Source organism: Manduca sexta, chromosome 27 (assembly GCF_014839805.1).
Source record: "Manduca sexta isolate Smith_Timp_Sample1 chromosome 27, JHU_Msex_v1.0, whole genome shotgun sequence".
NCBI classification, from domain to species: Eukaryota; Metazoa; Arthropoda; class Insecta; order Lepidoptera; family Sphingidae; genus Manduca; species Manduca sexta.
The window spans coordinates 16,674,930-16,687,872 of NC_051141.1; the positions used below are offsets into that span (position 1 = coordinate 16,674,930).

The following is a 12,943-nucleotide window of genomic DNA, read 5'->3' on the forward strand; positions in this document are numbered from 1 at the left end:
TACCTTTTTCCTTTACCTACTGCCGCTGTGTTTGAACTTCAGACATTCTTACTGAACTTAATGTTAAAAGAACAGTGTAAATAAAACATTGAATTAAAATTATATCGTATATTTTCAACTGAATTCTTTGTATGTCCTATTTAGGCATGCATGGACGGCTGCAAACAGATGTACCTGTAAATAAATGTTTAAAATGTAGACTAAATATATCAAACAATAAACTTAGCACTCCTACAGAGAGACCTCTATCTATAATAGTGAGAGACATAAGGTTCTATCAGCCACGCCCAAAATTTTTTTTTTGTTGAACACCACCAGCATTGCCTCGGTGAAAGTGTCGAACCCGCAGCCTCTCGGTGCACAGCCTGCTCATCACTCACGACACCTAACTAACTAACAATATGTGCATACCTTCGTAAGTACTTTCGATAATAAATACTACTTAGATATATTAATTCAAAGCTTTTCCACTCCATTTCAACTTTATAATTACATCTTAATTAGATAAAGATGTGGAAAAAAAAACAATTCTACTTAAAGTTAATAACTGGCTACATTTTAAAATTTATAATAATTTATTATAAAAAAGCAAGTACTAAAATATACACATTACATTTTATCTAATGAAAATTTTATTCAAACATAATCTCGACATTATGTCTCTAAAACATTTAACAATATTTGATTTAAAATTATACTATAAAATTCATTAAATTATATGTTTACAAAAATAAAAATCATATTCGACTTAATAATAAGACTTGAAATAAATAAATTCAAAAGAATAATTATAATTGTAGTAGACGCGTGCCGTGCAACATAATAATAATAATATTATGATTGTTAGCGTTCCATTAATTTGTCACTCATATCTCAAAAATCATATTTTTCAAACGTTAATAATTAATGTAATGTGGTTCTAAAATAAATGTGTTATGGTTAAAAATGGCTTGTTAAAAATATTTTATTAAAACACATTATTGCGAAAAGTATTAAATTTTAATTAAAATTTAATTTAAATTATTAAAAGTATTCTATTAACCCATACCTATGTAATGATATTTTTAGATCTCAATAACGCTTTTTATAAATACCTATTATTAGTAATAAAAAAGGAATTTATACGGCTGACACTTTAATAAGTGTAAGAATATAGCCTGATATAACATATACTTACATACTAAATAATGCAATCGTTCTACTAGGAGACAATTTAAATATCGACATATATTTGTTTACTTTGGGTTATTAAATTCCATAGGTTGCATATAAAATAGGTACCTACACCCAATAGGGAGTAATAAAGTTGTTTTTATTCCTGACAAAATACCTTTAAAGTCTAAGCGAATGAAGTAATGACCATCATATTTAATAAAAAAGAAAAATGTCAGACTCGTGCGAGGAGGCTTCCGTACAAACTTGTGGGTAAAGTGTATGAGTTTTTTTCGGCTTAGAATATTTTTTTCTTTTATACGTGCTGTAATACATTGCAGCTAACCAAATTTTATGATTCTAGACCAATGGGAAATAGCCTAAAAGTTTTGATTTCCCTTAACAACACACATACACTCACGCCTACTTTCTGAAGGGGTAAGCATAGATGCAACCGGTGCTCCCACTTTTCGCGTTATAAACTTCGTCCCATAATGTGATAGATGGCGAGACTATCGCCACATCAGGCGTCATTCCAGATGTCACACTGACACTAAATACAAAAACCCAATATCACTTTGCCTGGCCCGATATTGAACCCGAGACCTCAGTACTGCAATCGCTCTGTAACAAGACTACACCACTGAGACAATCAAATCGCAAAAACACAACATGAACATTATGTGAATGAATGTTTGAATCGCGTTGACATACAAGTTTGATTCTTTCACAGCTGAAACAGCCCGTAGAATCGAATATTTGATATAAACTTGATACATTCTTTCTTTTCAAGCATTCCTGAGAAAACAGACAGACAACAAAGTGATCCTATACATATATACATTTATTCACACCTTATTTATCAGTGTTAATATGAAGATGCATATAATAAATGGTGGCAGCCATAATATAAAAGAAGAAGACACATTAAATAAGATATCCTTGTGCATAAATTTTACTATTTTTGGATCTTTTATTAATAATTAACTGTCATTAAAGAAACCTGTTCCATTAATTCTTTACTTTCAATTATATCTTTATCTAAATAAACAAAAATGTACCTATCATATAATATTCTTAAAACATAAATAGAAAATTTACATATTTACTCGTACTTCAATGTTAATCAAGATCATTGTGCGGAATAGAAAAATAAAATGTACAAAAATGTTATGACAAACTTCGCGAAACATGTAACTTTAATTATTATAATTGCAATTATTTATAAATTAAACGGGATAAAACTAATAAATTCTATTGTTACACAAACAGACAGTGAAGCTCTCACATTAATGCACTCACGTGGGAACCAATGCATAGCCGTGTGTCGTGGATGTATTAAAAATATGCATATAATAATACTTTACTTACTCGTTAACAACTTTTATCTAATTATTGCACCGACGAAAATGATTGTACAAACTAACGCCATCTAGTAAATTAAAACAGAATCACGAGATACAAATAAAAAATCTCTTGAATTTTTAGTTTTGTATTTTCATATACTTTTATCATTTCTAACGGATAACCGTTAACTGGTATGGTAAAATATTATTAATAATTTATAAAAAAAATGAACAATATTTTTCCATATTAGTATGCTTTGTTTAAAAGAAGAGTTGCCTTATGGTCTGGTCTCAACATTTAACTAAATAGAGCCTGAAGGTACGATGTCCGTATCTACGGTATTTGAATTAGGATGTAAAAAAATAAAAAGTGATTATGCTTACTTTCTTGGAGAGCAATTTAAATATTGTTTGATGTTTTGTGTTTTAATTTGTCGGTAATAATTAATGATCAAGCTATTAATATTCATAATTATTAATGATATGAATGAATGAATGAGAATGCATCTCTTCTTAAATGCACATCATATTAATTTGCAACTAACAAGATACAAACAATTATATAATAATAATAATATCAGCCCTGTATTATATACTTGCCCACTGCTGAGCACGGGCCTCCTCTACTACTGAGAGGGATTAGGCCTTAGTCCACCACGCTCAACGCTGGCCTAGTGCGGATTGGTAGACTTCACACACCTTCGAAATTCCTATAGAGAATTTCTCAGATGTGCAGGTTTCCTCACGATGTTTTCCATCACCGTTAAAGCGAACGATAAATTCACAAAGAATACACACATGATTTTTTTCGAAAAGTCAGAGGTGTGTGCCCTTGGGGATTTGAACCTGCGGACATTCGTCTCGGCAGTCCGTTCCACACCCAACTAGGCTATCGCCGCTTTTACAAACAATGAAATAAGGAACATTTTAACAGTTTACCATTTTTTTAAAGATCTAAATATTTTTTTTATACCAATTATTCGTAAATTATTGCATATTTCCGTCCATATTCGTGCGCCGTAAATGTATGGAACGTATACTCAAGGCTGTTTATTTGGAGACAGGCCTTAAACATATTTATTATTCGCTCTCGCACCTGGTTAATAAGTTTTTTTTTTTTTGTATAACGCTAGATACAGGAATCTCCCGGCTTAGGGACCTCAGGGGCCTAGAGGAAAGTTAGGAGGGGATATATTGAGAAGGGAAGTATGGAGGAAAAGGAGGTTTCTTAGGATAGACAGAGGAGAGAAGGCCAGGAAATGTTCGCGGGCCCTCATAGGCGTCAATGCGTTGTTACAATGAGGTATACACACTAGACTGTGTGCCTAAGACCGCGCCAAATGCCCCCCCGTTCATTGGGATGCATTCGAAGTGAATACCGAGCGCGCAATAGTTACCTCGCGGGGGAGGTTATCCAGAATTACAATTTGTTTTATATGTTGATAATTTTTCCACGGATTTGCCAAGGATGGATATAAATTTGTTGAATCTAGAGTGCAGCACTTTCGTCCTAATCGAAACCTTTGACAATTTAAACAATACCGTATCGGAAACGTGCAAGACGAAAGCGCTGCCATCTGGTGGCGCAATCTGAATCTGTTACTATATCAATACTTGGCACTGTCCTAAAATATTAATTAGACGTGAAAAATAATATTTAATTTATTGGTAATATATTTTTGTATATCTGAATGCTTCAACAATAACAACAAACAGTGTAAATTTCTATTATGTTCCCAAGAATAGTATCTACATGCTATGTAAAAAGCGCCAAAAATAATAAAGGTTATAAAAAAACATACTTGCGGTTGGGTTCCAAAAGCATCTAGAAATGTCTCATATTCATAATGTAATTTATAAATATAAATACCTTTTGTAGTTAATATTTAATACAAACAAATAAATAAATAATTATGTGAACATAACTTGAAATTTATACTTTTATTATATTGACAAAAAAAACAACAACAAATTATAAGTCCGGAAAGGTTTTTTATCCACACTGTGGCTCTGAAATTTATTTAGTGGTGCCACCTAGTTCGTTGTACGTTTCCTATAACACAATGAAAATAATACTGCCATCTATTGAACAATTTAGAAAATTACCTGTATAATATGTTCATTTTTCCATTATAATATTATAAAAGTAATCTATAGACAAAGGAATAAATTTGACAGTTGTATGATAATATAAAGGTGACAATTTGTCTAACTTTTATATTCCATCCAGTTATCATTTTAATTTGATATATAATGTCGAACGATAGAAAAATCAGCCTTATTTAATAATAATTTGACTTCTTTTGCTATAAAAACCATAAATCTATATGTCAAATAGTTCTATACAACACCATCTATTTACAACACTACGTACCATCCCATACGTAAATACTCGGTCTCGTAGTACTATAAGGATAATATGCGTGATCTGTCCCCGAGAGATTTTCCGAATGGTGTTGGAGCCAACAATGGTACCAGCAGCAACTACGAATATTATACTTCGCGGGATCATGAGTCGGCACCCTGTCTGTTTTGTAGTGAAGCCACCCGTACCATTCTGGTGCAATCTGTTAACGATAGATGGCGCTGTTATAAAGTTTATACAGCAAGGCTACTTAACTTCTAGTGAAAATGGGTACGCACTTTTGCCGTTAGATGGGGCTCCTATTCACAACAGTGCCTCTTCTAAAGAGTTATATTAAAGCTGCGACTATTTGTCGTGTTAAAATTATTGTCCCGTATAGGGTAATAAAAAAACTATGATAATGCGGACACTATGCGTGGGGGCACATTGGGCGTCCTCATAACGTTGTTTGTGAATATGGGTGATAACAATAACTCAATTTAATATTGTTGTACTTTTTGTCAATTACAATAAATATTATTTCATTTACAGCTGAAGACACAATATAGATTTTTACTGGTGGCAGGTCTCTCATATGTGAGGATCCGCCTGGATAGATACCACCGCAATGTCTATTTCTGCCGCCAAGCAGCAATGTGTAGTAACTTTTCAGTTCTGGTTTGAAAGTCATTGTAGCCAATGTAACTACTGGACATAATAAGACTTAACATCTCATGTCTCAGGATGGCGAGCGCGGTGCAATACCAAACAATACTTTGTAATTCAAAGTGTTGGATGCTGTTTATGGGCGGTCATATCGCTCACCATCAGGCAGAAAGGCAAACTCGTCTCGTCATTCAAAGCAAATAAAAAAAACAAGTCCGTGTCATAAATAAACACAATAAGGCAAAAGATCTGACGTTATATTGAGCCAAAAAAATGGGCATAGGTAGGTCATTAACTCAAAAAAATAATAATATAGATACCTGTGATGCGTCATACTCAAATTTGAACTCTGGGTTGTATTCCACCCAGCGACTCTTTCCAATGAAGTAGTATTTATTTTCGTAGAATTTATTTCCTAATGAGTCACATCCCATATAGATACCTTCCTGAAAACATTAACAGAATTATGACTCCGAGAGGTGAAGCTCGGCGAATCTCGGGGAACACAAATTTTTACAATTACTTTTTTATCGGGAACACTAATTGAATATGATAATACTGTAACATATCTAAAGTCAATGTATTTAAATTCAAACCTATGCCTAACCCAGTAATACTAAATGACAGGTCTCTCGTATTCCTGTCTCATTTGCCGGATTTCATGTTAAATTACAGTCAAACAATGCAGAATATTGCTTTATTACAGTTCCAAGGCAAATTATCAAAGTTGGAATTCGTTTTGAACAGATTTCGATTAACCGAGCAACGCTCATCTATTTGTAAGCATAAAAAATTACTCTTCGAAAATTATTATATTAATAATTGAATGAATATTATTCTTAATTCCTAATATAACTGTTCTAAAAATATTTTTGACTATAGTACAACCAAACGACACCATGAATTGTATAAAGTTTTCTGGCATTGCATTTTTATTATTCTGATAATATAAACGTTATGGAAAAATATATGAACGAAAAAATCATATGCATGCCGCAACTGAAAATCGTATCGTAATCAACGGTCGAAATCTGACCACAGCTTTGAAATGATATTAAATAAGTAATAATATTCTGATATAATTTTGAAATAGTTTACAAATAAAATGGCAACACAGTATCTAGAACGTTATAGTTACGATAGGTGTCGCATCAACTACCCAAAAAGATGATGCTTTGAACTACCAGCATTATCAGACAAAATTTCCAAAAATATTAAAGCCTGAAGGGCGTGGTCCAATTCCGAGAAAGAGTTCACAAACAAAGGATTTTTTTCAAATTTCATTAATTCTTATAGGTAGTTATTATCCATGAAATACAGACAAGCTATGAACGAAGCCCCAGTCGAATCGAAAACCACCACGATACCACTACTGGCCTTCACTGTCGTTATTTATGGTTTTTGATAATGAATCGTTTTTTTTCTAACTTACAATAAATGCACCTATGACAACAAGGACCACAATTATATTGATAAATATATTATGTAATAAGTAAGTATTTTTAACAATTATAATGTTTAATAGATTAAATAGAATAGAATACAATACATTTTAAAATAAAATTGAGATAAGCGCAAATAAGCTTAGGTCCGAAAACGACGCCTTGTTGAAATTCCCAGACTCCCAGATTTTTCCGTGACCTAGCAACGCAGAGACCAGACGAGCGTGAACTGCGTTTTATTGATTTTAAACACGCATACAGGCATGCGCATCGCTTCTCAATTAGACACCGTCCGGACCCTAGACGCGAGCTAGGCACAGTCGGACCCCGACTACGCCCCGAACCGTGAGTGCTAGCAGCTTATCATTTTACTCTCTCAATGGTGATGGCAATTAAGTATTCTAATCAATTATAGAAAGTGGGTGATTGTCTAAATATTACGAGTGGTTCTTTTAATCATCAGCCCAGCGGCGCTTCACGGAATTGAAGTTTATGCCTCACTAGATACCTATACATCCACACAATAATACATTCAAATTGGCCGAAAGATCATACACCAGAGAGAACATATCGGATGGTAAGTGATACTGCTCGGACTGATTACTAACGTGCATTCAGTCCAATATATCCATATCACCTTTTGAGTACCACTTGCAACCACCTGAGAATCTTTTCCGGCACCCTGCGCTTAGGAAATAGCCACTGGTGCCGACTGCTGCAGATCGGGGCCCGCAGAATGTTACCAACCTACCACACGAACTACAAACGGATTGTGGGCGTATTGTTCAGCATCTAACATGGAATATGGATGAGGTTGGTTCCTTCTGCCGACTTTGAGATCAATTCCGCTTGATCTGAAATGTTTCGATTAATCAATCTGAAATCCTCGACCACGCTACAGTTATATGCATACGTCTCAACTATGGAGGTAAACAAATTAAGGTGAGTTCAAAATTTTATATTGTAACATATAAAAGTATTATTGTCCAATGTTAAACTCAATACCTAATGCTGAGAAACAAATTTTCACTAGAATATAACACACATGAAAATTAATAATATGATTTTATTTCATTCAGCGACCAGTAACCGACCCTCAACGACGACGCATCGATATGACAAGACAACTGCAACGCTTCGAGACATCATCCAACCCTATGATACGCCGTGCAACGCTACGATACGCCATGTTACGCTACCATACGCCGTGCAACGTATCTATACGCCATGCAACGCTACAACATGATATGCTATGCATTGATACGACACTCGATAATAATGCGCTACAGAGCAGGCCTCGCTCCGCGCCGATATTCTGCGCACCGCGAAGTTACGCCGCGCAGTGCGCACCGCGTTCACGTTACCACGAGGCCTGCGCGCGCAAAATTAAGGCGTGGCGAGAGCTGAACAAAATGACGCATTACGTGAGTATCGATTTGCTTCAGGCAGCCATCGCCCTTTGCGAACAAGTATAGACTAATTATACTTTTTTTTTTTATTCCAATGGTTAATTAAGTGCGTGGCTTACCCATCTTTTACCAAATTGTTATGTTAATGCGTTGCGAAATTTATGCAAGCTGTAATGTTCCACGTTTATCAAAAAGCTAATGAAGATAGATACATTGTGATTTAATATATTTTTAAATTTGAATATTATTTTTTTAACAATGGAATTACTACACGAGCCCTTCACTCGCCTGGTGGTTGGAACTATCTTCCCCTATAAGCAATATGAAAATCAATTATTCTAGCATTTAGAGATTTTTACATTTGACAACGAAGTAGTTTTGTGAAACCGAACGGATGTACGAGCTAACGGACTCTTCGTTGCAGGGTAAATGGTCTACGCAGGTAAGAAAGGTAGCATGGCGTCTGGTATGTATTCCTTTCATTATCTACTCGGTCCAGCGCTGCTAGATAGATAACCGAAGAAAAGATCTCTTTTAGAAAAATATTATATGACGTCAGAAAATTTTTCTCAAAGTAAGTACCTTTAATATTAGACCTATAAAAATTTACCGTAACTTTTCCTACTTTCAACAATGACATTGGCAAAATCATCGTCTGCCAACGATGGAGCCACAATCTAAAAATTTAATTGAATTGAAGTACCTTTAAAGCATCCATGTGCCACAGCTTCAAAACAGAACCCACAAGTCCACCATGTTGTTTTATTATTCTAAATAAACGTGCGAATTTATCCAAAGGTAATATGGACATTGCGGCGCGTTTCCTTTTAAATATTTATATATTTTCATTTGGCACATGAAACTGTTAATTTATGACATTTAGTTTTTGTAAACTTGATGTAGGTTTACGTAGGTTTCACATATCGACTTAAATTCCGAAAATCATTAAAAGATGGCTCTTCTTAGGTTTGATGCACGCTGGATCCGTGAATTATTGGTTTCTTCTGCCTCGCTCTTGAAATTTAAAATTATCTTTCTAGATCAATAATTGTTCTTCTATCGAACTTCAAATAATAAGTATTGTCTCACGAATAATATTGATAGAAAATAAAACATTCGTGCATATAAGTAGATTTGTTGGAGAAAGTAGAGCATAAAAACATATTCTTTAGATGAAGCATTTGCATCTGTTTTGAAAACACAATTCAGATGTTCTAAATGCGTGCGGGCTAAATAATCGCATGTGAGGTAAATAAAGGTATTCCTTAGTAAAGTACCCAAACAATTCAATAATGAAGTTTTTCGTTTAAGTAATATATTTTTTTAAATATTCTTAAGTCTTTGTATAATCACAAAGGCAATTTCGGATAAAGAGAGCCTGAGCTTAAACAAATCTATCTTAATCTAGGAAATAGTTATTTTTCACTTCAGTCATAAACCTCATCATACTAATATTTATCTTTAAGTCTTGCACACACAGAATCCACTTATACCAAGGGTGTTTGCTGGAATTTTCTCATTTTAGATTAGTTACAAATTGCTATAGTCACTGGTCCTATCCTATTACTATTTGTCAAGGTAAATTCTTCTCAAATATATTTTTGAAGCTTAATGCCACTGTAATATAAAATAATCACGCTTACAAGAGTTCAGAGAAGTGGTACTAGGTCAATGAAGTCATTATGTATGTTTGTGAAATATTGCGCATTTGTTTAAGTATACGCATGCGCACACTTACCCACTGCGATCAGGAACCGAATGACTCTATGGGGTGGCGGTATCCAAAAAAGTCGCTTTTAAAGTTTATTTATGTTGGATTATTGGATTTTCTATTAAATTCTACTTATATGTGCTCAAAATAATCCGAAAAATCAGGGTAAAATTTAAAGCAGCGAGACAGAATCTTCCTCAACACCGGGCTTCACCCGGTGTCCGCTAATACCATTTTCTTCCACGCTTTGCTGCAATTGACGCCGCCATACTCTCTGATATAAGGGGTTATTCAAAATTTCTTCAGTTTTTTGTTTGATCTATTGATCTACCATTTCGAAATTGGTCGATTATGGGAACTTATGTGGTTTATGGCGACGTCACTGCTAGCTTACCCAGGAGCGACGTCTTCGAGACTGTACAAAGGATGGAGGGATGGAGATTCTTTTAGGTAATAAAAATGTGTATTTCTATGTTACATTAACTGCTTGTTTTAAATAAAAAACCTTAACAATATATATTGCATCTTGCACGATATTTATGTATGTATAAACACATAAGGATTTATGGATATAGCATAATATGTAACAACTTGTTTTGTTCAAATAATTGTAATTTAAAAAAAAAATAATGTTCTTTAATATTCTTTTAAAATAAATGTACGATATTTAGATTGATGATGTATGTTAATTCTCAAATAGCAAGTAGTTTCAGCGTATTTTCTCTCCTTTTATTTCCATGGACACAATTGCAGGATCTCGTGGCAGCAGCTTAGCATCAGGCTTCAGACGGCATTTCAACAATGAAAAAACAAGATTTACAAATTACATAAACTGGTGGGTGCAAATATTATCATAATTTTAAACTCAAATACATGAGGGGCCGTTCAAGTATTACGTAACGCAATTTGGAGGAGGGGGGGGTATGTAAAACGTTACGATGCGTTACAGGCGCGGGAGGGGGGGTTCGTACAACGGGTTATGTAACATTGTTTTTTTAAAGTATTTTAGCGACTTTCTCGTACTTTGCGTGAAATAATTGTGAATATTAGAAACAAAATTGTCACTTTAGAGTTACATAAATTTTTGGGAGGGGCGGCGTACAGGAAAACGTTACGTCGCGTTACATGGGGGGTCAAAAACCTTCAAAAATTGTGTCACGTAACAATTGAACGGCCCCTAAGTAAGACAAAAAAAATAACTTCAATATCCAAAATTGATGATTTGCTGGTGGTAGGATGTATATCCGCCCGGATAGCGAAAATGCTATACAAGGTGTTAAAACCTGCCATAGTGAGATACGTAAGAGTGTCGCGTTCCGAGATCAGCCCGTGTATATCCGGTTCCAACAAGCCGGCATAATTGTATCGACTGTCGAGGGGTAATCGTCTTTCGTCAGTAAACGTTTTATTAGAACGCACTCGACGTACCATCAGATGCAGTGGAGTCCCTTTGCCTGTATAAGACAAAGACTTCATCCATCGAAAAATCAGGCACTGATTATGTCAGTCGATATTTTATTTAACTGACATCTCACTGTTTATTCAGAGTGTCCAGTGTTATATAATAATTATATGCCGAAGTCTAAATTCCTATTTCCTTCCAACAGGCACTGAAATGATATGACATGCCTACGATCTGCGAGCTTCATCTTCCTTTGCTGCACATCATTTATGTTAATTATCAAAATTATTACTTTACTCTTAAAGCAAATCCAATCCAAATTAGCACCAATTATAAATCAATATAACCAATATTTTAAACGATACGAACGAAACAACCGATTGACCTGATATTATGAAAAAGCATTAAAATTCGAAGAAGATTTATTACTGAAGTTACATGAATAGATAATACAATTTGATTATATATTATATGAGAATGACGTGAGCACGGTTATGAGATTATCAAAGAAAACTCCTCTTATATTGCTGTTTCATACGGCCTTACTATCCCATCGTGGCTAGTAATTGATACAAAATTCTTTAGCTGCATGACAGCTCTTATTGGCATTATATATGAGATATTCAGAGGAGTTAGATGGTTACCGTGCTCACTGGGAATATGAAGAATGAGTTATGAGTGAAGAAACTCATGAAGATAGAAGACCTTCAAATATCCTTTTAAAAAGACCCATACGAATGCCCATTATGTTAATATTCATAAATAAATACTTATTATAATAAATTACGGAAAAAATTCTCAATGGGGGATAAAAACGAACTGAAATGTGATATCAGAAAGCAATAGCTTTTTGGACTAAATTTTATTAATCAAAATTATTTATTTGGCAACTATATATCATCCAAATTTGTCTAATTGGTATACATGGTACACATGGTTAACGTGAAACAGATGCGTATATGAATTGGTATGATACATGTAGTTTATTTATATATATGTAAATATGTATATAACATATATTGTAGTATCTATTTGTAATATATATACATGTATCGTGGCTTCGTATGGGCATAACAGTTTATTATAACAAATATCTATATATTTAAATTTGAACGTATTTATACAAACAAAATTTATTTATACGGCATGCATAAGAAAATATGACTTAAAAATTATAATCCGATCATATCACAGATAAACAAGCTTTTAAAATACTTTATATAATTTAAAATTAAATCATAAAATAAATTAAAATAAACATAAACAACTTCACAGAGAATTCAAAATGTTACTTGATTAATTTTCTGATAATATTTATGTGTAACAATACATTAAAAAATGAAAAGAGCAACCCGAGAGTTTCTTGCCCGTTCTTCTCTCGGGAATCAGCATTCCGAACGGGTGGTAGAGTCATACAGTACGAACAATACCAATTAAAAACGTACTATATTAACTGAATTACAAAAACAAA

General features: G+C 33.8%; 2 long non-coding RNA genes across 6 annotated transcripts; one reads left to right on the forward strand and one right to left on the reverse strand.

Moving 5' to 3' along the window:
• Positions 1-93: 93 nt before the first annotated feature.
• LOC115439924 lies at positions 94-6,237 on the reverse strand. Its single transcript, XR_003938313.2, has 3 exons — positions 5,829-6,237; positions 4,873-5,065; positions 94-174 (listed from the first exon to the last, which is right to left on the reverse strand). It is a non-coding gene; the product is annotated as an uncharacterized LOC115439924 (long non-coding RNA).
• Positions 6,238-6,985: 748 nt separating this feature from the next.
• LOC115439925 lies at positions 6,986-12,943 on the forward strand. Of its 5 annotated transcripts, XR_003938315.2 has the most exons (9): positions 6,986-7,000; positions 7,129-7,332; positions 7,414-7,527; positions 7,643-7,763; positions 7,852-7,892; positions 8,030-8,374; positions 8,784-10,520; positions 10,824-10,905; positions 11,678-12,943. It is a non-coding gene; the product is annotated as an uncharacterized LOC115439925 (long non-coding RNA). The 5 variants fall into 5 exon arrangements; XR_005113211.1 differs by having other exon boundaries at positions 7,643-7,892; XR_005113213.1 differs by having other exon boundaries at positions 7,129-7,295; positions 7,643-7,892.